At 36.5% G+C, this 27,883-nt stretch overlaps 1 long non-coding RNA gene across 1 annotated transcript; it reads right to left on the bottom strand.

The window, feature by feature from the left end:
* Positions 1–17,323: 17,323 nt before the first annotated feature.
* On the bottom strand, positions 17,324–20,054 carry LOC113288851. The gene is made up of 3 exons (XR_003330727.1): positions 19,634–20,054; positions 18,491–18,778; positions 17,324–17,834 (listed from the first exon to the last, which is right to left on the bottom strand). It is a non-coding gene; the product is annotated as an uncharacterized LOC113288851 (long non-coding RNA).
* Positions 20,055–27,883: the final 7,829 nt, after the last annotated feature.

The following is a 27,883-nucleotide window of genomic DNA, read 5'->3' as shown; positions in this document are numbered from 1 at the left end:
CTGAAGATGGATGACTAATCACAACTAAAGTATTTATCCTAAGTAATAATTGTTTGATTAAAGCACAACTATTCAAAAGATAAATCAATTCAATTAAGCATGAGTTGCAGCACAACAACATAGAATTGTTCCAACTACCTAGGTTGCATGACAAACAAGGTGAAAGTAATATGTTGTAGCACAAAGATTAAATCTATCCTTAAGCCGTTAAGCACAACAAGAAAAAATTCATAACCAAAATTATCTGATATTAGATTAAGAGCTTCATCTAATCCCTAGTTAGAAAATTAGAACATTATAAGAACTGAAAAATAAACATAAATACTACAGCTTGGTGCACCAGCTAATCCGGGCATACCCAATTTCACACCCAAGACGTCAATTTATACATATAACAACTTTCCCCCAAAAACCCCTAAAACAGTGAAATTAGGGTTTACCAAAAATTGAAATTAAGTTTTACCTAATCACTGAAAACAATTGAGATCTTTGACCCATGATTTTTCTTCTTCTCCTGCTCCATGTCTTGCTCCATGTGCGTCTCTATCTCGAGCTATCTTATCAACTCCTCACCTAGGGTTTTCTGAATATAGGAGAAGGAAATAAAATAGCTGGCTAGAGGGTTGGTGGAAGTGATGGTGATGATGGGTTTTGGTAGTTGTTTGAATGGAGTGGTTGAGGAAGGTGGTGGTTGAGATCGAGGTGGCGTAAGGTGGTGGTGATGGCAGAGTTTTCTCTGCAGACGGTGAGGGAGAAGATGGAGTAGATAGAATTGGAGAAGGGTGCGTTTGTTTTGCGGGTATAGGTGTTAAGTGTTGTAGTGTTGAGCGGTTGTATAAAATTCGCTGTCCAGCGAAGATGATACGTTGGATGATCACATCTGGATTGAATCGAATGGCTAAGATGGAACAGGCTTGCAGCGACCGTTGGATGCGTGATACAACAATTCTGACGGCTTAGATTGGAGTTGGGTATGGATATTGGAAATGGATTTGGGTAAGGGTTTTGGGCCTTGGGTATGCCAACCCATATCTTCTTTAAGGACAATTCTTCCTCTTCAATCCCACTTCTAGTTGATCCGGCTCTTGCAAACATCATTCTTCGCTGCCTTTCTGCGGGAGTCTTTGCCGTTTCTTTGCTCTTTTCGCTCTGTGAGTTAACCAGGCTCTATTTAGTAACTAAAAATGCAAAATTAATTAAGAAAAATATTTATTCTTGAAAACAACGAAAACACGGAATATGGGATAAAATGGAGCGTTAGTGCACAAATGATGAGTTAAATGCCAATAAAAAGGTGCAAATATATACAATATTTGGCACTCATCAAATACCCCCAAACCTGAATTTTACTTGTCCTCAAGTAAAACAAAACTAAGGAAATCCTACATATACCACTGTCGCTGGTCTCTCGATTGCATTTAGCGAATGCAATAAGCCTTTTAAACCACTAAGTGTCCCTAGTGGACGAGTTGAAGTCTCGTGAAGGTTTGCTTAGAACGTACCTACAAAGTTCTAGGACAAAATATAAGCTCAGATTCCATGAAATGTGACATGTGCAAGACAGTAGAAGCTCACAGCAAAATGGAGATGTCAATCTAGCTATCAAAGGCACAATCCTAGCACTGATAACAAATAAAGACATGTGATAAGAGTGTAAAGTGTATCTACACATGTGTAAAGAAAGATCGGATGTTATGACTACTAATCACCAAGAGATAGTTTCTCAGGCTAAGAACCGAGGTCGAAATCTAGCTAGCTGTCCGGACTTTACGAGAATTGTGAATGAGTTGGAGGTATTTCACAATTACTCGCGTTGTACATCAATGGCATACACCCTTCCTTGCTTATAACACAAAAACACAAAAGATGACTCTTTACATGACTCTTATTTACATTGACTACTCTCTTTTATTTTTGAAACAAGAGAGGATGGAATTGATAAATACTTGATTTTTTTTATTTATTTTTTTTTGTTTTTTTTTTTTGAAAAAAAATATTTACAACATGGTAACTCTTTTGATACATAAGCAAAAAGAAACGAAAAATTACATGACACTTTGCAAGAGGTAGCCCTTTTTGATGCACCCAGTTAAATTCGATGGTTGTGTTTCTTAATGTAACCTCCACCTTCTATCCCAACTAACCAAAGAACAAGCTAGTCAAGTTTCGTTCAGTATTCTAAAGTGATTGGCAACTAAAACTTCCGATAGATCCCTCAAGGATGAGGCTATACATGTATTGGTAGATCGTGCGCGTGCAAGATTCTTATCACTATTGAATTGTGCTAGAATCAGGGTGCCTAAATATCTATACTAAGAATCCTTATGTTTACATACATGCACAAGAGTCAACATTTCAAGGTAAATGAGATCTATTTTTATGTTTTTTATTTAATTTTTCTATTTTTTTATTTTGATTTTTTATTTTTCAAAAAGAGGGAGGAGTTTAGTTTTCAATTATAGCATGTTATCAAAGTATCTACTTTTCACCCCCAAACCTAAACTAAACATTGTCCTCAATGTTTCAAAAGATAAACATGATTATAACACATACCATGAGAACGATGCTAAGTGTAGAAAAAGGAAAGAGATTACCGGATATTGGGGAAAACAAGTTTTAAACTCCATTATTCAAGGAAAAACCCAACAGTAACTCAACTGAATTCACATTGGGTTAGCACAATATATACAAGAAACATATAAGATTCCACTAAACATTACCTACCAGATTATATACAAACAATTCACAATATACATACAGTCTAAAGAGTTGAGTATCAACCCAAAAGACAAAGTGTTGAAACATTGACAGTTTCAAAACACTAAAATTGGACTGAAATGAGAGCGAGAGTGAAAAACCGAATGAGCTACCCCTAAACCTGGATTTTACACTAGATATACTATTGGATACAAAATCTCGCGGTTTTGGGGGTTCATCATGCACAAGATCTAACTCGAAATGGACTTTGTTAGGGACGGGCAAACATGCATATTCCAACTGTGGCTCCTTAAAAGTATTGTATTTAGATGCAAAATAGTCCAAGAGGACTTGAGAGGCACACAGTTCCAATCCTAGGTTGGGAATTTTCAGAAAAGTTGGTTTAAAATTTTTGTTACAAACCAAATCTAGGTTGGGTGGAATAATCTCAATCTGTGACTTAGGCAAGAAGGTGACATCTAAGTTTCTCACATGCATGAGATCAAAAGTACCAATATTATCAGTTACATCAGCATTTTCTAAGTCATAATCAAGTTGTGTAGCATGCTCATTATCACAAAACAATTTCACAAGTCCAAATTCAGAATCATGGTTATCCGAAATATCCAAATTAACATCAAAAGAAGCAATATATTGTGGCTTAGGTACAGAATCAGACACATCAACTATATGTTCATGCATAGGATCATTAGTGTCAACAGAAGATTCAACATTACCTAAGTCATGCTCTTCACAGGATAACTGCACAATATCTAAATCAGTAGCCTCATCACATGTATATGGAATACTAGAAGAAACATCATTCATGAAGGTCGGGGTAGAAAAGACTAATGTATTTGAACCCAAAGGTTCCATAACATTTTCAGCATAGACATGTTCTTCTAATATAACATCATCATCATCACAAATACATGAAAATCCTATTTTGTCAAAACCATTAGTGTTTTCCGCCCATACATCTGCCTCTAAAATAGGTGAACATGGATTGACATTTTCATCAATAGGGTATGAAACATTATATCCAGAATTAAGATCATTGAGAAAATCAACATCTGACTCATGGTGATTACCCATATCATGTGGCATGGTCCTAGTTTCCCTATAGGTTTCCCACTGATGGGTTTTCTCTGCAACTTCAGCTAGAAATGACCATGCATCGTCCACAGTTTTATCAATCAATTCACCATTACACATAGATTCAACCAAGGCTCGAGATTTAAAGTCTAGTCCCTCATAAAGAATCGCGACCAGTCTCCACTTCTCGAGGCCATGGTGAGGACACTCAAACAACAAATCATTAAACCGTTCAAAATAATGAAAAAGTGTTTCTCCATCTAACTGGACAAAAAAATTAATACTGCGACGAATAGATATGGTCCTATGATGTGGAAAGAACTTTCCTACAAATTGATTTTTGAGTTGGTCCCAAGTGGTGATTGACTGCGGTCTCAGACTGAAAAACCATGTTTTAGCCCTTTCCTTTAAAGAAAATGTAAACAAGCGCAATTTCAAAGAGTCTTCGGATATATGGTCAGGTTGTAAATCCCGGACAATTTGTTCAAACTCTCTTACATGATTATAGGGATTCTCAGAATCGAACCCTCGAAATGTAGGAAGTATTTGTATCATGCTTGCCTTTAGTTCAAATGGGCCATCAGTCTGGGGTAAGATGATACATGATAACTGATTTATTCTGTTAGGGTACATGTATTCATGGAGACTACGGGGTTTATTCACACACTCGCCCATTTTTCAAAAAATTTGGTTTTGATGGGTTTTGAAAATTTTTGGATTTGTTGGGTTTTGAAAAGAAAATTTGGTTTGAATATGGGAGAAAAATTTTGGTTATTGGGAGAAAATTTGGTTTTAAAATTGGGAGCAAGCCCACATTGGTAGGAGAATGCACAACCCACTAGAAGTTTGAAAAAACAGCCTACAACTGTGAATTTGGATGAAGTTTGAACAGGCCCAGTTGGTATTTTAACAGGTCCCAAAGCATAGCCCAATAGTCTTCAGGAGGCCCAACAGGTTATTTGGAAAGTGAGGATCCCAACATGAGTTTTTGAAATTGGAAAACTTGATAGATTTTCAAAGATTTTAAGCCCAGTGTTCTCAAAGTTCCAAAGTTTCCGTTTTGAGTACAAGGCCCAGTTAATGTTCAAAGTTATAAGCACATAGTCCAATTAAAATTACAAGCCCAAAAGTCCAAAAACACAAGACCACTTTTGGGTTTAAAATAATATTACAAGCCCAGAAAAAAATATAAACCCAACAGACAATAAAGAAGGCCCAGTTGGGCTTTGCTAATGGGTTCAGAAATGAGGGAATCACCGTGCGATGGAGATTCCTCGAACCGACCAAACTGCTCAACCTCACACAGATGCACTGTAAAGGGAGTTCTTAGATTCGAGAGATCAATCTGTAGGACTCCGGCCTAAACCAAGTCAATGGCCGTTCCAGAGTCAATTCGGTCGCAAATTGGGAGATGGGTTGATCTATAGGAGGGAAGCTGAGAATTGTGCGGGATCAAGGATTGTGGATGTGTTGAAGGTTTCTGCAATAACGGTGAACTGCTGAAGTTGAGTTCTGTGAATAAGTTTTAATCGAGTTGTTCACGAATGATGATCCCTTTTAGTTGTCCTCTATTTTGACTTATTTATATTACAAGAATGATGAACACCCTGATCCATGTAAGTGCAACGGTTTCTTGAGTGAAAAAGTGGGAAAGTGGGAGATCGTGGTGAAACCAGTTCCAAGTCGTGCGAAGACTTGGTTGGTCACTCACCCACTACTTTGCTAACTCCCTCAACTGTTGACACGACTTACTCACATTTTCTCGTTGTGGATGTATCCACGTCCTGTAGGATGCCAGACCAAAACCCTAAGTGATATCCCCCATTTGTGACGTGACAGACGTGTATTTAATTAGTTACGCTGACTGATTTAGACAATGAGTCTAGGTTTTGTTGAGTTGAGCATGAATGACGAATTTCTCAGTGAAACATTCGATTAACTGAGCAAGTATTGCTCGACGAATTACTGGTATATTGATAGTTTGGCAATTAAGCAAGTGTTGATCAATTCGATGAATTACTGAATATTGATAGTTGGATCAATATTCGAGCAATTGAGAAAGTATTGCTCAATTAGACGGATTACTGATAAGTTACTGAATATTGATAGTTGGATCAATATTCGAGCAATTGAGCAAGTATTGCTCAATTCGATGAATTATTTAATGGTGACGTGACCCAACAAAATATTAAAATATTAGTAGATTACCAAATATTATACAATTAATCCGCGTGTTGCTTGCTGGATCAACATAAACTTATTCGGTGTGTGAACATGCTCAGAATGATGATTTGGTGAGCGTTTGTTCAAAACCCTAGTTTTTGATTGATTGCTCACTAATTTACGGATTGCTGAAAATAGGTCATGAGCGGGACCGACCACATGGGACTATGGACGTCCATGTGATGCCCAATTGCTCGAGTGAGCATATACCAGGGTCCTGAGTTGACCGGTTGGTGAAGGAATGACGATTAAATGTTGGTTTCATCATTTATTGAAATAGTGTTTGATTGGGCATTAGGTGTTAAAACCTAATTATGGAAAGTTGAGGGACCGACCAACATGGGTATGAGACCGGCCCTTGGTGGTCGTGGGATCGCTGGTGAGCATTCGAGCAAACTCCAAGTTAATTAGAAAAAGTTTGGACCCAATATGAGTAATTGCGCAAATTAGGTCAAAATTGTTAATATGTGTGGGACCGGCTTTGTGTAAGCCTTAGGGACGGCCTTGGTCGGTCAAGGAAGCATGCCCGTATCCCCATAATGTCTGTGTCTTAGTCGTGAGAGTTTCAGTATTTTCTGATGTGCGTTTGAGCAATATTGTGGATTTTCAGAAGAGTTCGATCTTGACTGAAATTCTTGATTTTTGCTCGAATGAACATGTGTGCTCATTTGATCAATATTTTGTAAATATTAAAATAATAATATTTTAATATATTTTCGTGAGTAGCTTAGTCGGTCGTGTGACCATGTTGACTTTTGTCTTTTTCATGGTTTGATCAATATTTGAGAAAATATGAAGAAACCATGATTTTTGCTCAAACGGGGAAGTTTCACAAGATGAGAGAAATAACAATTTATGAAATATTAGGGATTGCAAGGTGCTAGGGCATGGCCGGCCGGCTAAGTTGCCCGGTCCCGCGACTCTTTCCCTATTTTATGTTATTATTTCTCATGAAACCACGAAAATATGGGGAAACCATGAGTTTTTCTCAACCAAGGAAAGTCGCTAGAATGGAGGAGTCTTCATGGGTTCATGAAAACAACAAAAATAAGGAAAATAATGGAGGAAGCATGGGACCGGCCAAGGCATGGCCGTCCGGCCGGTGGGCCCGGCCCATCGGCGTTTCTCCATTATTTTAATGTTATTATTTTCTCTCTCCTGTTTTGTGTGGGATTCCTCATTTGTCCGTATTTTGGATGCTCGTTCGCGCATTTGGGTGCTCGTTGGTGCATCATGGTTGAGTACACTTGCATCATTTTATGGGACTCACTCATCAGATGTCCGATTGCTGAGTATTTATTACTAATTTATGAAATTAAGTGGAGAATGATTCATGAAATTGAGCAATAAAAGTGAGTAGTTTATTATTATCAATTCATAGGATCAGCAGTGGATTCGACCATGAATTCGGAATAATAATAAAATAGGTATTACCATTCCATGGGATCGTGGATTCGACCACATAATCGGAGTAATAAGATAGGTGGTGATATTACCATTTCATGAAATCAACGTGGATTCGACCATGAAATAGGAGTAATATCTATTACCATTTCATGAGATCAAGCCGTGGATTCGATCATGAAATCGGAGCAATACATTTATCTATTACCATTCCGTAGAACCAGTCGTGAGTTTGACCATGAAATAGGAGCAATAAGATAAGATAGATTATTTTCTAGGAATCCAGTCGTGAATGTCACTGTAGAATTAATCTATTGCAGAAGGGATATTAGCCAGTAAAAGCGTCATACCCATCCTGAGGTGCATAGTCAGGAAACAGAGGATGTTTGTCGAAGTCCCGAAGACGTTATTGCTCTCAATCTTACGGGGAACCGCTCGGGTCTATACACGGTCTCTCTACATAGTCAGGGAACAGTGAGTGTCACTGATGTCCTTAAGGCGTTATTGCTCTCAATCTTACGGAGAACGGCCCAATCGTTCTTCTATGTAGAGGGGGGTCTCTCTCATGTAGTCAGGGAACAGTAAGTGTTATCGACGTCCTAAAGGCGTTATTTCTCTCAATTTTACGGATAACCGCCCAATCATGTTATTCTACATAGAGGGCATGATGAAATGTGAGGTATCAAACGCTCAGCTAGTGGAGGCCTTCCGAAATGCATAATCATCATGGCTTCGTAAAATATGAAGCGTCACATGCCTAAAAGCCGTGTCAGAAACATGTATCATGATTTTACGGTTTTGACCTTTGTTTAAAATCCACCATCTACATCTTCTAAACAAAACGAGAAAATAGAAGATTTACTAGGCAATAAGACCTTTGAAGAATTCTTTGTCGTCCCCGAACTCCTTGTCATCAGCAGCCATTGGAACATAAGGTTCATTAAGGTAGGATTTTATATCAATAAACCTTCTTGGCTGATGTTGTCGAACCAGGGCCTTCTGAATCTCATGAGTCTTATACACAAAAGCCTTTATTTGTTGAATCTCCTTTCGCATCTCCTTCATCTCTTCAAGAACGTCAGAAAACTTCTGAAAATTTGAAGGAACGACTCTTGGCTTCCTCACATTCCTTCTTTTTATTTTCAAGGTAGGTGGCAATGGAGATCTCTCTTTTTCCTTCATGATTGATGGCTTAACAATCATATTAACATATTTTCCATCAGAAGACAGAATGCTTGGAGTATCCATAAACATATGGGTTTGTGAGAGGAAATCACAATTTAAACTCAACAAGTATTCTTAAGATAAAAAGAGGTTTTAAGGAAGGAAAAAGGAATGTAGGGTTTCGAAACCTTTAAACAGGTTCGTACATGACCAACTCTCAACTCTACAAAGAGCAGAATTGTCTATAATAACCCTCCTTTATTGATAGACACAAAACTAAGAAAACAAGAAAAGAAAACTTCTCTTAAATCCTGGGAGGTGAAAAATCTTGTCTCTTTTGATCAGGCACATGATACGGGATTTACCAATCAACAAAATCAATTGTGTTGCAGTAAACAACAATTTGTCCACCATTTTCCTCTTGAGACGAATCCACAGACCTCTGTCTATTAAAACAACTCGACCACACTTTCTTCTCTAATGGTCTTGTTTTGTCTTTGGAAACTAGCTTCTTAGACGAAGATAAAATCCTACATACCTCAGCAGTCTTCTGGGCAAGTTTAAGCTTGTTTGCTAATCGATTTGCTCTTCGTTGAAGTTTGTTGACGTGCCTTCGTTGGTGTTTGTATTTATAACACCTTGAAAGTTCATGACCCTTTAGAGAACAATAGGAACACGTCAAGCTAGGATAAAAGTCCGTCTTTTGAGATGTCCAAACAGCTAGGCACATAGTGGAACCTGAAACATTACAAACATAGTTTCCAAAGAAGGGGTCAACTTTATCTTCCATATTAGTTGGATTATCTTCTGAAAGAATATCAAGATTGATATGTGTATTTCTACAATTAAAAAATAAATATTTTCACCAAGAAGTGCCACACTTGATTTCGCGTCTTCATTAGAATCATAGTCGTTAGACATTTCATCAAGAGTTGCAGCAAGACCTTTGTTCCCAGTGTATTTCTTCCGATTTGAACACTCGTTTGCAAAATGACCAAATCCTTTACACTTAAAGCACTGAGTCATATCCTCGTCATCAGTTTCATCAATATCCCTGCTTTTAGGCGGAACACGATTATGAGGTTTGACTGATGCTTTTTGCTTATCTTTGGAAAACCGTTTACTTCTCTTCAGTAGAAGATCCCTAAACTGTCTTGTGATCATTGAGACCGATTTTTCAAGATATTCATCTGATGAATCAGTCTCAGAGTGATCGTCTTCAGAGATATACACTTTTTTACTTTTATAAAGTAATTTAGTGTCCTTTAGTTCTTTGAAAGCGACATCCTTAGATTTGGATGAATGCTCATGATCAAAGATCTTAAGCTTCCCAACTAGTGTATTTCTGGAGAGATTATATAGGTTATTTCCCTCAACGATGGCATGCTTCTTAGAATCGTATCTGGGTGGCAGCGATCTGAGAATTTTCATCGCGATGTCATTTTAGGAATAGTCTTTCTCAATGTAAAAGATGAATTAACAATTTTAGACACTTTGTGGTTAAACTCATCAAATGTTTCTTCATCTGCCATACGAAGGTTTTCCCAATCGGAATTAAGGTTTTGAAGCCTAGCTTCCTTTTCACTGGTATTACCTTCAAATATGGTTTCTAAGATATCCCAAGCTTCTTTAGACTTAGTGCAATTTGACACATGGTGTTGAAGATTTGGGGTAATGACATGTATAATGGCATTCAAACCGTCGGAATTTTTCTTTGCAACATTTATCTCAGCAGGGGTGTATTCACCAATGTCCTTGGGAACGTTTACATCTCCAACTGCCACGACGAGATCATTATATCCATTAACAACATGTACCCATGATTGAAAATCACATGCTTGAAGAAAAGGTCGCATAGCAATTTTCCACCATAAGTAATTGGAGCCATCGAAGACTGGTGGTACGTTTATTGAGATAGCACCTCTGTCCATAGAGTAAGATCGCTACAAACAAAGACTTGTAAGGTCTTAAACGTGTTTGCCTTCTCTGATACCAATTGAAAAAGCGGGGGTCTAACAACCACACCCAATATTTCGCTTAGAAATATGTATGGACTAACTCCAATATACTTTATTAGAGAATCAACTAGACAGTCAGACTCAATCTAGATAAAAGTATATCAAAGGAGTTTATATCTCAATATCTCGATTTGATATATACTCAAGCAAATAGAAATCTGCGAGTCTTTATCAAATACTAGAGAGATAACTTGGATGGTACCTAAGACCAATATCCAAGTGTCAATCAATTTAAATCAACAACCAAAAGGTCGGATATTCTAATTGATTGAACAACGCACAACCTGTGATATTTCAATTATATAACAAAATATAATGCGGAAAAGAAATAACACAGACACCAGAATTTTGTTTACGAGGAAACCGCAAATGTAGAAAACCCCCGGGACCTAGTCCAGATTGAACACACATTATATTAAGCCGCTACAGACACTAGCCTACTCCAAACTTACTTCGGTCTGGACTGTAGTTGAACCCCAACCAATCTCACACTATTCCAAGGTACAATTATGCTCCTACGTCTCTGATCCCAGCAGGATACCACGTACTTGATTCCCTTAGTTGATCTCACCCACAACTAAGAGTTGCTACGACCCAAAGTCGAAGACTTTAATAAACAAATATGTATCACACAAAAAAGTCTACGGTAATAGATAAATCCGTCTCCCACGAATATACCTACGAGTTTTGTTCCGTCTTTTGATAAATCAAGGTGAATAGGAACCAATTGATAATCCAGACTTATATTCCCGAAGAACAACCTAGTATTATCAATCACCTCACAATAGTCTTAATCGACGCAGAAAAAAAAGATATTGTGGAATCACAAACGATGAGACGAAGATGTTTGTGATTACTTTTTATCTTTCCTATCGGAGATAGAAATCTCAAGACAATTATTACAATTGTCCTCGTACTATATAAACAGCAAGATCAGATCACACAACTACGATAAAGTAGTATCGGTCTGGCTTCACAATCCCAATGAAGTCTTTAAGTCGTTAACACGGTTTGAGAAAAGAAAACCAGAGGTTAAAGGAGAATCGACTCTAGCTTAGCACAACTAGTATCACACAGAATGTATGGGGATTAGGTTTCCCGGTTGCTAGAGTTCTCCCTTATATAGTCTCTCAAATCAGGGTTTGCAATCAATCTTAGCTTAGTAACAAAGCATTCAGTATTCACCGTTAGATGAAAACCTGATTAAATTCAAGCCAATATTTATCAACCGTTAGATCGAAAACATAGCTTGTTATACACAGATGAAATGCACGTTTCTAGGCTTGTGTAACCGTGCCCAAACTTGTACATTAGTTGGTTCAACAATAGTTAACCAAATGGTTATCCATATGATCACTTTCATATCAACCATATTCTTCTTCACCATAACTAGATCAAATGACTCAAATGAACTAGTTAGAGAGTTGTTCAATTGCTTAGATCTTATGTAACTTCACAAGACACAATCGAAGCAAAAACGATTTGATTCACTCGAATCGGTTCATGAACTTTATAGCCATGGTTTGAAAAATCATTCCTTAGTCAATATAAAGATGAGTTCAAGAACAATCGTTGTTAGATATAACCTACTCAAGTTCGCGTACTTAAGTTCCCGGAAAGAGTTTTCAAACTCCAACAGATATTCTCGGGTCTAGAACTATCGTCAGTTCGTGGACTGGGTTCGCGGACTGAGTTTGCTGAGTGAGTTCTCAAACTCCAGCAGATATTCTCGGGTCAAGAACTTCCGCCAATTCGCGGACGCGGACTGAGTTTGCAAACTGTGCAAACTTCCGGTTCTCTTGATCAACAAAGTTCGCAAACTTTGGTTCAAGGAATAGGACTTATACATATATGTGTTTCCACAATAATGCTTATATCCATCAATGGTTATATAATCTAAACTCTCATTTTAATCATTGAAACATTCTCAGAGGATGTTATATAGTTGTTATTCACAAACCATTTTTCGTCATACCAATTTTCAAAGTGATTGAAACGTAACATGACTTTCGTCACTAGGTAAAGATGAACTTGGATAAAGTGAAAGCTTACCAACTCATATTTCGAGAAATAGATAGGCGAGATAAACTCGGCTCGAAATACCAAATGTGTATAATCTAAGTCTGTATAGAAAAACGACCTTTGTCTCAATATAGGAGATAAATAGACTTTTGAGTGATAGTTAAGTTCAAGTATCCACATACCTTTTAGTCGTTGAAGATGCACAAGTTCCTTGAGTATTCCTTCATCTTGTATGATGATTTCCATGGAGTTCTTGAGCTCAACTACACTTTCTATCCTAGTCTGAGACCTTAGCTATAGTATACTAGAAATCAAGACTTATAGTTTTGATCACTAACATTGACAACACATGCTTGAGATAGCAACGCATGCGAGTTCGACCTAGCAATGCTCTAACAGTTGAGTAGATCAGCATCAATACAATTCTTTGTGATTCAAAGTATTGATTGCAAAATCTTGACAATTACTTTGCTAATTATTATTGGTTAGATCTAAGGACCTGAAAAAGGAGTTTATTGGGATAAACGGAAGAGACTTTCGTCAAACTCATATCACGTTGATTGAAAAGAGTTGTTACCGAATATATTTGTTGTTCCTTTACTGTTTGGAATACGAACCAAAGGAATTTTTCCAAGTGCGTGACTTGTTGCAAGTTGGAGGCGCAGGGATACAGACGGAACTAGTCGAACTATAGGTTTAGTTGCTTGGTCTCAACTATAGGAAGTTGGTTTAGATTTTGTATAGCGGCTTAATCCTGTGAGTATTCAATTCTGGACAAGGTTCCGGGGTTTTTCTGCATTTGCGGTTTCCTCGTTAACAAAATCTTGTTGTTCCTTTTACTTTTCTATTTCCGCAATTATGATTGTTTTATTATAAGTAAAAGTAAAATACACAAACATTAATTCATATTTACTTGATAGCAATCCTTTTGTGTTTGGTTAAGTCTGAACCTTTTATCAAGTAAACATACTTCGTTGTTGTATTGTCTCGGTCTTGTATACATAGTCAATCACACAAGTTATCTTGTTGTCATATTGTCTCGATCTCGTATCCATAGATGGTCACACGAAGTTTGAACCGATTAGTTGTATTGTCTCGACTCAGTCCATAGAAAATCACTTTCGGAGAAAGGACTTATATGTGGAAAAGTTTTAGATTGAGGTATATTTGGGTACCCTCGTATTTTCAATTGGTATAGAATGAACTCGAGTTCTCATTAATCGACTTCAGTTAACGTACCACCAATATTTGACGGAACAACTATAGTGGAAATATGCTATGAGATCTTTTCTTCCATCAGGAGACTTTAATACATGGCTATTAGTCGTCGATGGTTATATTCGTCCAAAGATAGAAAATTCAGAAACTGAGTTTAAACACTTAGTAGATTTTTCAAACGAAGAAAAGGCTCTTGCAAAGCATAATTCAGATGGTTTGAATGCCATAATACATGATGTAAGCCGTGATCTACAACATCATGTATCAGCATGTCAAACTTCGAAAGAAGATTGGGATAACCTTCAGATCGTATTCGAAAGAAACACATCAGAGAAAGAAGCTAGACTTAAAACTCTTACATCCGATTGGGAAAACCTTCGAATGGATGACAGTGACACTTTTGAAAAGTTTCATATTAAACTCTCTGAGATAATTAATTCTTCTTTCTCTCTTGGAAAGACTATTTCTGAAAAGGATATAGTGTGAAAAATTCTCAGATCGTTTCCATTTAGATACGATTCTAAGAAGCATGCAATCATAGAAGAAAATGATCTTTCAACACTCTCACGAAGTACACTCGTTGGAAAGTTAAAGATCTCTGTTAAAATTCCGAAAGCTCCAATGGTGAGGAATAGACAGATGGATGATTCAGATGAACAGATTGCAAAAAGTTCTGATGATGAAATTGAACAACCATTCTCATTGATTACTATACAGTTTCGATATCTCTTAAAGAAAAGAAATAAGAGGTTCATAAAAGATACTCATCGATCTTCTTGTACACATGATCGAGTTCCTGTCAAAAAGGATCATGAAGAAGATGATGAATATCAGTTGCAGTGCTTTAAGTGTAAAGGGTTTGGTCATATTTCTAAATACTGTCCCAATCTTAAGAAATACACTGGAAGCAAGGCTCTGGATGTAACTCTAGATGAGAGCTCTGATTTATATGATTCTGAAGAAGAGGAATCAACTAATATTGCATTAGTTGTCAATCTTATTTCTTCCTCCTCCATTAGTGATTTACCCATTTTAAAAATAGACATGTCTTCCGATGTTATTAAATCATCTAATGGTAAAGGGAAAAAATAAGACAAGATGCAAAAACTGTCTCAAAAACAGAATTGCTAAAAGTTGCGTATGCAACTCCTGTCAATCTCAAGATACTTCGTTAATTCGAGGTAACAAAAGGAGATCCTTTCCATAGTGTTCTTCCGGTCAAGAACACTCTCGTTGTTCAAAATTCCATAATGAGAGAAAATATCATACTAATACCAACTGATCGGTATAGAATTCTTTCCTCACCACGTGTGCCAAATCTTTGAGTGAGGAAGAAGAAAAATCAAGGCACTTATGTGTAGATTATGGGAATAAAATCTAGTAATTTTTTTGTGAAAATATTTGAGATATTCGTATTTATAGGAATATTATATTTTCGGAAGTATGAAAATTATAAAAAGATCCTTCTCATTCTTTGGTCATTCCTTGTCCGAACCATGAGTCTAGATCCAACATCTTCTCTTGATAAGATGCTAGATCAGAAAGATCAACCTAAGAATAAGTTGCATCTTCTCTTGATATTAAGATTAAAATCAAAAAGAAAGATTTGCTTAGCAAGAAGGTAAGAGAGAATATGTTGAAGAAAGATCAGTGTATTGAAGCATTGACACACTTCTTTGTTCAATCAAAGACAGAATTACATGCTCTTGCAGAATCCTTCAAGAAAATTTCTCAGTTGCAAGAAATTCTGGTCAAGCAACAAGGTTATCTACTTGAAGAAATTCACAAGCTAAAGACTGAAAGTAATAATCTGCCTTCCTTTAGAACTGATATGAAGGATTGAGTTGCAAAACAAATAGACATCAGTTTTTGATTTCTTTCAATAAATTGTATAAGGTCTATGTTGAATAAAACTATCTTATTTATGAATAAAATTATTATTCTAATTTTTCTTGTGGTAGTTTTTGATTACATAGCATGTGCTTGAATGCTTTATATTATTGCTATGTATGATTATGGGATGTTTTGATTTCGGTTTTCATAACCTTAATATTCGATCTCATATGGTGCGAACCCTTATGGTTTGGGTGACTTTTTGATTTAGCGGGATTGAGTTCTAGCCCATGTTGGTAGGCTTTATCAAAGGATCATGAGGGGTTCTGATGAAACAATATGTGAAAAAGTCACAATATGTTGAACCGTTTTTGGTTTAACATAAAAGCATATGTGTTTCGGGGTTTCAACTTTTGCATTGCGTTAGTTAAAACCGGTTTTCAACCTTTCTCTGGTAAAGGTTGCTCTTTATTGTTGTTCTTTTGTCTTGCGAGAGGATGACAACACAACGGGGGAGAGTTCTAATATGAACTTGCGCTTAATGATATATCTTTCAGGGGTGAAGAAGATGCGGAACTTGAGGTAACTAATTTGTTAATTTTTTTCCTGTTTAAGAAAAGCGTGATTTTATTGCATATATTTATTGCTTTTGCTTAACAAAATTTTGGTACAATTGATGTTTATTCCATTGTTTTTGTATGGATGTGTGTGTGATTCAATTACTTACGGTTAAGAAAAACTATTGTTATCTTGCTTTATTGATTCGTATCAATTGTTTAGGCTTACGAAATATCGGTGCGATTGCGGTACTTTAATGTCTATGTTGTTTCAATTGCTTCCGATTGAGGTAAATAATTATGCAAGTTGATTTATTTGGTTTGTATGATTTTTTTATGGCTTAAGAAAAGAAAAGGTTTTCGGGATGAATTGTTTAGTCCAATTCGATTCCGGATAAGAGAAACTAAGTTAATTCTGATCTTAGTTAGACTTATCAAAGTGGAGGTTTCGGTTATTCAAGTCTAATCGAATGCCTTAACAAGAAATGCTAGTTAGCTAACCTAGTACTTGTCTTGTTTAAAAGTGAAAGGTCTAAGTTATTAATGAGAATAACTAGAGCCTGATGAGAAAAATAGAGTTAATTCTGATCTTTATTTTGGTCTTATCGAACAAACGACTGTATTTGTAAAATCGGTTTAGCAAAGGAACTAAGGTGCTTAGTTGATTTTTGGTTTGATAAACTATTAGGGAAAATTGCTTCGGGCAATTGTTTCCTTGGTAACATATCAAAATAAAATTACTTTGTAGTTTCAGTTTTGATATTGGTTATCAAAAATGGTTTGTGAAACCCTCGTGCTTAACTCTGATAGGTTGCAAGTCTCTTTGTAAGATTTGTAAGATCCTTTCGGTTTGTCCTTTATTTGCTCCTACCTTTGTCATTTTGTGACAAAAAAGGGGAGAAATATATGGAGTAAACAAGTGATATTGATATTGTATTGATTTGGTATCACTAAGGAAAGGACAATGGTGCTTAAACGTTATATCTAACGAAAAGAGTAAAGCATAGACTAAGGGGGAGTAACATATCATATGATGATGGGAATAACAAAGACGTGCAGATTGAAAATCTACCTGTCTTACCTTTAGGGGGAGTATTAGCTTTGTTATTATAATGTCAACATCAACATTTATGAATTGAATGTATACAGGTTATTGTGCTGTTGAATTTGAGAATCAAGCGTATGTGTAATAAATTCTTGTAATTTGTTTATCCATACTAGTATAACACGCACAAGCGATGCGCCTTCCGTTCCGTTTGTTCCGTAATTTTGTATTTTTCGTGTATAACCTAGGTGTTAGAGGCTCTAATTCCACATAGCCTTCAACTTCTGTCTGCACATTTTGTTGTGTAACTCAAACAGGTGTGCAGCATTGTTGCTTGTAGATGTTGAAGGAAGGTTCAGCTTTTCCTTGACGGCTCTGTGTCGAATACGATCATGCTCGCGTACAGTAAACCTCTGCTCCTCTGTCATGTTTTGCCTACGGATGCTTTGTCGATCACGGTTTATTGCTCGTTGAATGGCCAGCTGCTCTGCAGTCATGTTTTGTCTCTGATTAACAGAGCGAGTTCCAGTAGTTTCCATGTCTCTGATTTATCCCTGCCTGCAACGCCATATGAACCAAACTACGAAAAATAAGACGTGATTTTGGGATCAAAAGAGAATGTGAGAATCAGGTGGCATTCATGTGTAGTGATGTTTCTCAGAAGAAAATTCAAAGCAACCTTATATTTCTAACATGTGATGTCTACTACACATTGTCGGTGAAGGTTGTAGGACAATTGTTAGATATTCATGCCTTGGTGACCCTACAATGATCTGTTTTTCCCACTTATGTTTAGAGTAAGCCTAGTAACGATTGAATAAAAGTTATCTACTGTAACTCTGAAACACCTTTCTTTGTCAATTCACCAATTCGATTAACGAAACCACCTTTGTTTTTGAAGTAAATATGATAAGTTAAAAATACAACGCACATCATCCAAACATTTTCTCTCTAGGCAACCCAGTATCAATGACAGAAGAAGAGGACACCCAATAATAAAAATTCAGGGGAATAAGGGGGGTTTTGGCGATGAACCCTGTAATATACATTCACTAATTCTTACATTCCTTGACCGATAGATGACTTAACATAATCTCAATAGCCAAATTCAAGTTAACACACTTCAAGAGGTAAAAAAAACAAAAGATAAAACATTTTCTTTTAGAACCCAATGTGCTAAAAATGCTCCAAACAAAAGAAAAAGAAGTACGTACCTTGGAGGTAAAACAAAGAAAGCGCCAAAACCCAATGTGCTAAATATACTCCAAACATTTTCTCTCTAGTGAATTCGCACGCGCGATGCGCCTGCAGTTTGAGCTGAAAGTTGGACATCCATTTCTCATGCACATAGATCCCTATAATTCAATATCTCTTCGACGTGGGACCATTTGACATCAACATCCTTGCATTTTCTTCAGTTCCCATATGACTTTTTGATTTGAATCAAAGACGCACGCCTAATGCAATTGTGGACTTGTCAAGATGCCCCTCCGTTCTAAGACCTGCAAAACATAATTTTGGATTGTTGCTAGCATCTGATTCATGTACAAACTAACAATTTTATTCTGCAATAGTACGTAGATTTGTGTGCATAATTTTAGACTGTTAAAAGTTATGTACAATTATATAATGTAATCCCACCAAATACCTAGATTTAGTTTCATAAAACTTGATGGCAACGATGGGTCTAAGCAACCAAAAATCTCGCCACGCATTTGCAGTAGCCCATTGTAGACCACATCAACCTTTATTTTACAACCATTGCATACCCTCAAAGAATCATCTGAAAATGAACCATACGCAATGAAAACATCCATGCCTAAACTTAATTCTCACGATGTAAAACCTAAACGCAAGCGAGTTACTTAATCTAGGTTCCAAAACATTGTTTGTTCCAAGTTCCAAGTCCATAATGAGAACTGGAATACGAAATAATACGAAAATTTGAACTTGCCAAGTGAGATTAAAACTCATACACACTGGTACATTGACTCTTCTTAGGATGAATCCTATGCTAACTTTATGATATGGTTTAGCTGGAGGCCTGATTTACCTCCACCAGTGATCACCTTAACAACAAAGTATGCAATTTAGTTTATATCATTACAAAATTCAGAGAATATCACTCCCAATAAAGAACAAATAAGCATAATCAACTTAAACAAAAGTTCAACTGGATGCCAGGTTGAAAATTAACGTATTTAGTGGTGGCAAATGAGAATCCCACATAACAAAATGATAATTTTTATTCAGGTATTTTGTCAAACAGCTCAGGTTCAAATTGCAGCAAACATCAAGCATTCATCAGAATAATAAAAATTAGGTAGATCTTAACATACATTGACGATCGAACTTACCTATTTGGAATTTTTGGGAAAAGTTTGATGTTTAAAACCCCAGAGTGTGAGTCCAAATCATCTGAATCTACTCTGATTAGTGAAGTAAGTTGTGTATAATGAAACCCCTTCTTTGTGAAATAACTTGATTTGAAATTGATACATTAAAATTTCAAAATCAGATAAAATTAAAAGAGGGAGCTCAGATTGTCGGCAAAGGTTTTTGTAAAGGTTTGAAGAAATTAAGGTGGTGGGAGGAGGAGGAGGGCGTGGTAATAGTCGAAGGAAACTGAAAAATGGTTTTGAGGCGCAGGGTGGTGGTGGTGGTGGTGGTGGTGGTGGAGATGGAGGGTGGTGGTGTATAAATTTTTGCAGGTTAGAAGATGGTGTCGCTGGTTTTCGTTTTCGTTAGTTTCATTTTTTTCATCGCGACTGCTGGGTTTTTTTATTTTCCTTTTTGAAATACATGGAATCATATGAAAGAAAACATATCTTATCAGATGGACGACCTACATCACATTCCGTGTTTTTAAAGTCATCTAATCCGACGAACCAGATCAAAAGTACACACGGAAATTATGAGATCGTACCGAAAAAAACCTCTTTTCTTTATATTAGTAAGTAAGATGATGTAAGAGTTTTGTCCCTAAAATTGACAAATGGGGAGATTGTTAGAGCATAGCTCGGTTGAACCCACCAAGCGTTGGTATGTCAAGTTTGGTTATCATATTTTAGTGAACCAAAACTCATTTAAAGAATCGCTTGATTATTTACTAGAGTCAACTCCATATAGGTTAGCTTGAAAGTATTAGGATATGAGACATTACAAGTATTACGGGAAGACTTGAAGAATGTGAAGAAGTAAGGAGCTACAACGACGATATCATCCTTCCACTTGAGGTTAGTAATATTTGACTTGAACTGTTTCATTCCCTAACGTATCTTTCAAGTCGTGCATATTGAAAACATAACTGCGAAGCTGTGAATGATTATACTCTAGCTAGACATAGTATTAAGGAATACAATACGAAGTATAACTCTTATCTTTTTAACTTCGTACATAAGGCATCGACATAATTGTATGAATGCTATTGTGATTATGTATGGGTATGGATGAAGATTTCGTCCTAGGAAACAATGTTTTACATACGTTTAAAGGAAGTACAATTGATAAACTTGTTTTATGAATCGAAAGGGAAATCGCTAGGTTTATTGGTATTGTTATTCATTGCAAATCTTTGGATTACCAATATGTGTGTTTAGTATAACCGCTCATGACTTGCTTATGTTCTTGGTAAAACTATTCACAAGGCCTGACTTTTGTATTGGTATGACTTTTATTAGTGAAACCGATCTTAAGTAATCACCTGATATGGTATGATCGATTTGTTGTAATTGGTATGACCAACTCTAGACATTGGGGGACCAATCCTAGTAAGAGGTGCAACCGATCACAAAAGGGCAATCGATCCTTGTAAGAGGTACAACAAGTTTTTATTAATTGGGGAACCGATCCTATGAACATGTGCAACAAATACAAGTTAGATACCATATATATGTGGGAACCGATCCTAGTACCTAGTCAACCAAGTTTTGGTAACTAGCGTGACTAATTCTAGTACCCACATGGAGGTATAACCAAAAGTTGTTTTGGTAGAACCGTGAAACCCATGATTTGTTATTTGATAGGATAATCAATCACATAGTTCTTGGAAGTCAGATGAACCAATTCTAAACTTGTTTGGAAGTTTGGCAAATCAGTTCCAAGATTGTAAATATGAAAAAGGATTTACAAAGTAAATATGTCGACATACTTTGAACATGTGCAGTAACTCTTATCTTTTATTGTTCAAAGATATTCCTTAATAGCTAAAGGAGAATCCCGGATCGAAATAAATTGAGAATCTTTTAATTAAGGTTTTTAGTTTTATATTGTTGTTGCATATCTTTAGAAAATAAAAATTAGTAATGTGCATTTACTAGTTGGATATTTTCTACCGAGATTTCGGTCATTAATTGGACTAAGCATTTCCAGGAATTATGAAAACTGATTTGTTGTTTATTGCATATCTTTGAGAATATTCGTTTTTGGAAATTCCTTGGTGACCAAACTTCCTTGGTTTATAAATATTGAAGTTTGCATTTCAAGAAAACTAACGCTCGGAGCCAGCAAAACTACCTAGTTGTGTTGTTACTGGTGGAGCCGCCTATTCGGAGAGGAAAATACCCTAATTAGGCGAAATCCTTACAACCGCTCGGTTTAAAGACTTCTTTCGGATTGAGAAGCTCTATTAGTACCGTTGGTGGGAAACTAGATAATTGTAGTTTATTATTATTTTTCGATTGATTTGATTGACTAACGGTTGTTGAAATTTGATTGCACCTAGTTTGTTTATGCTTCAGAATCTTCTCTTCTGATATAAGATTCACTCAAACTAGATCGAAGTTTCGACGGGGATCTTTAGAATGTTTGTAGTTCTAAAGACGTCTTGTGATAATCCATTATTAACAGACTCCGTTGTGTGTGTGATTGATCACAAGTGATTCAAGTTGATTGTATGCAGGTGTTTATTGAAGATCAAAGAAGATATTTGGGTTCATAATCTTTGGTGTGCACAAAACTTGTTTCAGCTGGAAAAGGATCCAAGTATAATCGGTTTATCTTTGTAATAGATTTGATTGATTAGTTGAGTAGATCGACATCAATACAATTTTTTGTGATTCAAAGTATTGATTGCAAAATCTTGACATTTGCTTTCGTAATTGTTATTGGATAGATCTAAGGACATGATAAAGGAGTTTATTGGGATAAACGGAAGAGCCTTTTGTCAAACTCATATCACGTTGATTGAAAACAGTTTTTACCGAACAGATTTGTTGTTTCTTTACTGTTTGGAATACGAACCAAAGGAATTGTTCCAAGTGTGTGACTTATTGCAAGTTGGAGGCGCAGGGATACATACGGAATTATGTGAACTATAGGTTTAGTTTCTTGGTCTCAACTAAACTAAAAAACTGGTTTAGTGGTTTTGATTTTGTATAGCGGCTTAATCCCGAGAGTATTCAATTCTGGACAAAGTCCTGGGGTTTTTCTGCATTTGCGGTTTCCTCGTTAACAAAATCTTACTGTGTGTTTTACTTTTCTATTTCCACAATTATAATTGTTTTATTATAATTAGAAGTAAAATACACAAATGTTAATTCCTATTTACTTTATAGAAATCCTATTGTGTTTGGTTAAGTCCGAACTTTTTATCAAGTAAACATACCTCGTTGTTGTATTGTCTAGATCTTGTATCCATAGTCAATCACACAAGTTATCTTGTTGTCATATTAGCTCGATCTCGTATCCATAGACGATCACATGAAATGTGAACCGATTAGTTGTATTTTCTCGACTCAGTCCATAGACAATCACTTTCGGAGAAAGGACTTATAGGTGGAAAAGTTTTAGATTGAGGTATATTTGGGTACCCTCGTCTTTTCACAATACATTAACTCTGAGTCACAACATTGTAATCAATTAAGTCTAGTATTTTAAAGATTTAATGAAATGCTAATTATCTCATGGAAATATTTAAACACACTTGAAAATATAATCGACATGATTAGTAGATGTACGAATACAAATACATAGTAGTTCGTGAGTCGGTTCAGTCATAGTACCCGTACTGGTTTGGAAACTTTAAACCAAAACCAAGTTTCGGAGTTCACAAAACTTTCAAGGTTTGCGCACCAGTTGCACGCATTCCACCAAACCTAAGTTCCGGAGTTCACATGATTTTCAAGGTTTGCGTACCGATTTGGAAACCTTAAGACTGTCGGCGGTTCCGGAGTTCACAGACTATTGGTTTGTGTTAGAGCATAGCTCGGTCGACCTCACATGCGTTGCTATATCAAGCATGTTTGTAAATGTTAGTGATCAAAACTATGAGTCTTGATTTCTAGTCTACTATATCTAAGTCTCGGTCTGGGATAGAAAAGTGTAGTTGAGCTCAAGGACTTCATGGAGATTCATCATACAACGACGAAGATCTACTCAAGGAACCATGGAACTTCATCAACAAAAAGGTATGTGGAGACTTGAAATTATCTATCACTCAAAAGTCTATCTATTCTATCTCCTACTTCTTATGAGACAAAAGTCGTATGCTATATAGACTGGATCATACACAGTTGACATTTCGAGCTGAGTATACTCTACTTATCTTTTTCTTGAAATCGTGTGTTGGTAAAGCATTTCGCTTTGATCGGGTTTATCTTCACCGAGTGACGAAAGTCATAATGTTTCAATCACTTTGAAAATCGCTTTGACGAGAAATAGTGTAACAACTATAAAACGTCCTCTAAGAATGTTTCAATGGTTGGAATGAGAGTTTAGGTCTATATAACCAATGATAGATATAAGCATTGTGTGGTAACACATATGTGCATAAGTCCTATTCCTTAATCCGAAGTTTTCGAACTTTGTTGATTGAAAACTCAGTCCGCGAATTGACGGAAGTTCTTGTACCGAGAATTTCTACTGGGATTTCCAAAAACTCGTTTGTGTGTTAAGTCCGCGAACTCAGTCCACGAACCTAGTCCGCGAACTGGCGGAAGTTCTCGACCCGAGAATTTATGCTGAGTGACTCTGCCGGTTATCTTAAGTCCGCGAACTTGTTTGTGAACTTAAGTGGTTATGATCTAAATATGTGCTCTGAACATGAAACTTAAATTACTAAGGAATGCTTTATGCAAACCGTGGCTAAAGTTCATGAGCCGATTCAATCGAATCGAATCATCTTTGTTTCAATTGTGTCTTGTGTAGTTACATAAGATCTCATAGCTATTGAAAAACTCTCTAACTAGTTCATTTGAATTCAATTGAACTAGTTATGGTGAAGAAAAACAAGGTTAATATGAAAAGCTCATATGGTTAACCTTTTTGGGTTACTATGTTGAACCAACATACACGTACAAGTTTGGGCATGGTTTTCACGAACCCAGTAAACATATACCTCAAGTGTTTGTGACAAGCTAAGTTTCCGATCTAACGGTTGATAAATATTAGCTTTAATCTAAATCAGGTTTTCATCTAATGGTGAATATGGATTGCTTTGTAACTAAGACAAAACCCTGATTTGAAGACTATATAAAGGAGACATCTAGCATTGGGAAAAACTAAGCCCCACACGTCTGTGTGATACTAGTGCGCTCGCTAGAGTCGATTCTCCTTTAACCTTTGGTTTTCTTCTTCTAAAACCAGGTTAACGACTTAAACACTTCATTGGTATTGTGAAGCCAGACCGATACTACTTTTATCGTAGTTGTGTGATCTGATCTTGCATCTTCTATCGTACGAGTACAATCATATTTATTGGCTTGAGATCGTGAGAGTTATCCGATAGGCAAGATATAAAAGTAATCACAGACGCCTTCGTCTCATCGTTTGTGATTCCGCAACATCTTCTTTCACTAGTCGATTAAGTTTGTTATGAGGTGATTGATTAATCTAGGCTGTTCTCTGGGAATATAAGACCGGATTATCAATTGGTTCCTGTTCACCTTGATTATTATCAAAAGACGGAATAAAACTTTTAGAATTTACCTGTAGGAGACAAATTTGTCCTTTAATAGACTTTTCTGTGTGAGACAGACTTGTTTATTATCAAAGCCTGCGATTTTTGGTCGTAGCAACTCTTAGTTGTGGGTGAGATCAGCTAAGGGAATCAAGTGCGCAGTATCCTACTGGGATCATAGGCGTAGGAGTGCAACTGTACCTTGGATCGGTAGGAGACTGATTGGGTTTCAACTATAGTCCAGTCCGAAGTTAGTTTATAGTAGGTTAGTGTCTGTAGCGGCTTAATACAGGGTGTATTCAATCTTGACTAGGTCCCGGGGTTTTTCTACATTTGCGGTTTCCTCGTTAACAAAACTTCTGGTGTTTGTGTTATTTCTTTTCCGCATTATATTTTATATAATTGAAATAATACAGGTTGTGCGTTAAGATCATCAATTGGAAATCCAACCTTTGGTTGTTGATTGATATTGATTAATCCTTGGACATTGGTCTTTGGTACCGTCCAAGTTATTCCTTGTGTTTGATTAAAGACTCGCTATTGTTTTAGCTTGATTAAATCAAAACAATTGATAGATATTAACTCCTTGAGATACTTTAATCTAGATTGAGTCTGACTGTCTAGTTGATTCTCTAGCAAAGTATTTCGGAGTTAGTCCATACAGATTTCTAATCGAATTATTGGGTGATGTTGTTAGACCCCAGTTTTTTCAATTGGTATTAGAGCAGGCAAACACGTTTAAGACCTAACAAGTCTGTGTTTGTGGTAATCTGAGTCTGTGGACAGAATCTCATACGCATACCAAAATGCCTCCTAAAGCTGTCAACTTTGTCAGGTGTCTCGGAAATACATCAAAGGATCACTCCTTAGCTGATTCTTCCGAATCCCGAGGTAAGAAGAATGTCTCATCTTGTGTCAATCATTCTTCCTCCAATAAGACGTTGGACATAATGGCTAAAGCTGATATGGAGCTCACCAGAATTATAAAAAATTCTACTGTGTCATTTGATCTTCAGAATCATGACCAACTTATCGATGAATTTGGAAAATCGATTGATCGAGAACGTGTACTCTACAGCATCATTGAGTCCTTCTCTAAGGATATTGAGAGACTTCTTAAAGAAACATCTTTGCAGCAGGAAAAGATTGGTTCTCTTGAAAATATTATCAAAGAAGGCTCAGTTAGAAAAAAACGTTTGGTATCGACACATTCATCCGACATGTATAGACTTCATATTGAAAAAGAGAAACTAGAAGTATCTATTTCTCTATCCAATGAACAATGCAAGTCCTTGGAAAAGGATAACTCTGTTCTGAGGAAAAATTATTCCGTTGAAACTGTTCCCCTCAATGTACAGTACATGAAGAGTTACCCTCCCAAAGAAGATTGTGTCGAGAATAGTTTGCACAACTTACAATCTTCTTCTAGGGCTGTGAAATTGGATCAGATGCTGGCTATTGATTCTCGTTCACACGTCTGTACCTTTTGAGGTAAATGGAATCACTATGCACTCTGTTGTTTTGTCAGGAGGAAACAAATTGCAAGGCTTCACAGTTTGCTTCATTCCACTATCAATGAAATAAATCTTCAATCAACTTCTGCAGTGAGATCATACCCACAAGATACCAGAAGTCTTATAAACATGATCTCTTTTCAAGAAATCATTACAAGATGTTTGCACATCCTAGTAGTATAAATTCTCGTGCTATTAGTGAAAGCAATGCCCGTGTTTATAAGAGTGATTCTGGTAAAACTGATTCTAGTGTTTGGAGACCCATTTCAGAAAATCCTCTTGAACCAATCTCCAGAGGTCCTAGACTCAGTAATCAGAAAGCTTCCTCTTTTAAGCTTTCAGGAAGGACTGTGAAGAATATTTCAAGACATGAAAACAGTCAGGGGAAGATAAGAAATACAGGATTAAACACCCAAGTGTAAATCATCTCAACACCTTTGGTGAGATTGTGTCTCCCTTAGCTTCCTACTTGAAGGAAGACCCATCCTTGTTATCTAACTTGAGAGATACAAGGATGATGGTTGAAAGATGCTTAAGTGTATTAGATGTGTTTCAACTGGTTGTTTGTTTGATCATTTACTAATTTTAGCATTTCTTATCACCAGGTGGTATTGTGTTTCAGTATGCAGTTTTCCTGACTAGGTATGGCTTTGACGTTTGGTCACTATCACGAACGTCCAAGTATCCTCAAGAAACACTAGGGTTTGAGTTTGAGTATATATGTACCCTATACGTTTTCAGTGACTTCAGAAAGGAACTTTATGGAAGTTGTTCCAAAAGAAGAAGTTAACCCTATCACGGAGGAAGATTTCAAATGTGATTCTGATCGAGAGTTTGTTCTGAAAAAGATGCTGGAAAAGAAAGAACATAACTCTTGGATTGAATATCTATCAAGGAACTAATTCGCGTTCAAAATGAAGTTAAGAACGAACTTGCTAACCTTCAATTGTAGATAAATCAGCTCATTGACGGAGAGGCAAAAATTCTTGGTACTCAGAATATCTTGATCAGGAATCTGAAGAAAGTTATCCTTGACTGTGCAAAGGCTCGTCATTATGCTCGCACTACTGATCGGAAAGTCAACGTTCCAACTTTTGAACATGGTGTCTCTACAATCAATAGGATATCTGTGACTCCTATTTTGATGGACCACTTCAGAGGTATGAAATCATCAAGGAAAACTGAGTTTTTAGTTT

This window comes from Papaver somniferum, chromosome 6 (genome assembly GCF_003573695.1).
Source record: "Papaver somniferum cultivar HN1 chromosome 6, ASM357369v1, whole genome shotgun sequence".
Classification (NCBI taxonomy): Eukaryota; Viridiplantae; Streptophyta; class Magnoliopsida; order Ranunculales; family Papaveraceae; genus Papaver; species Papaver somniferum.
This window is presented reverse-complemented; position numbering and strand designations above follow the sequence as displayed.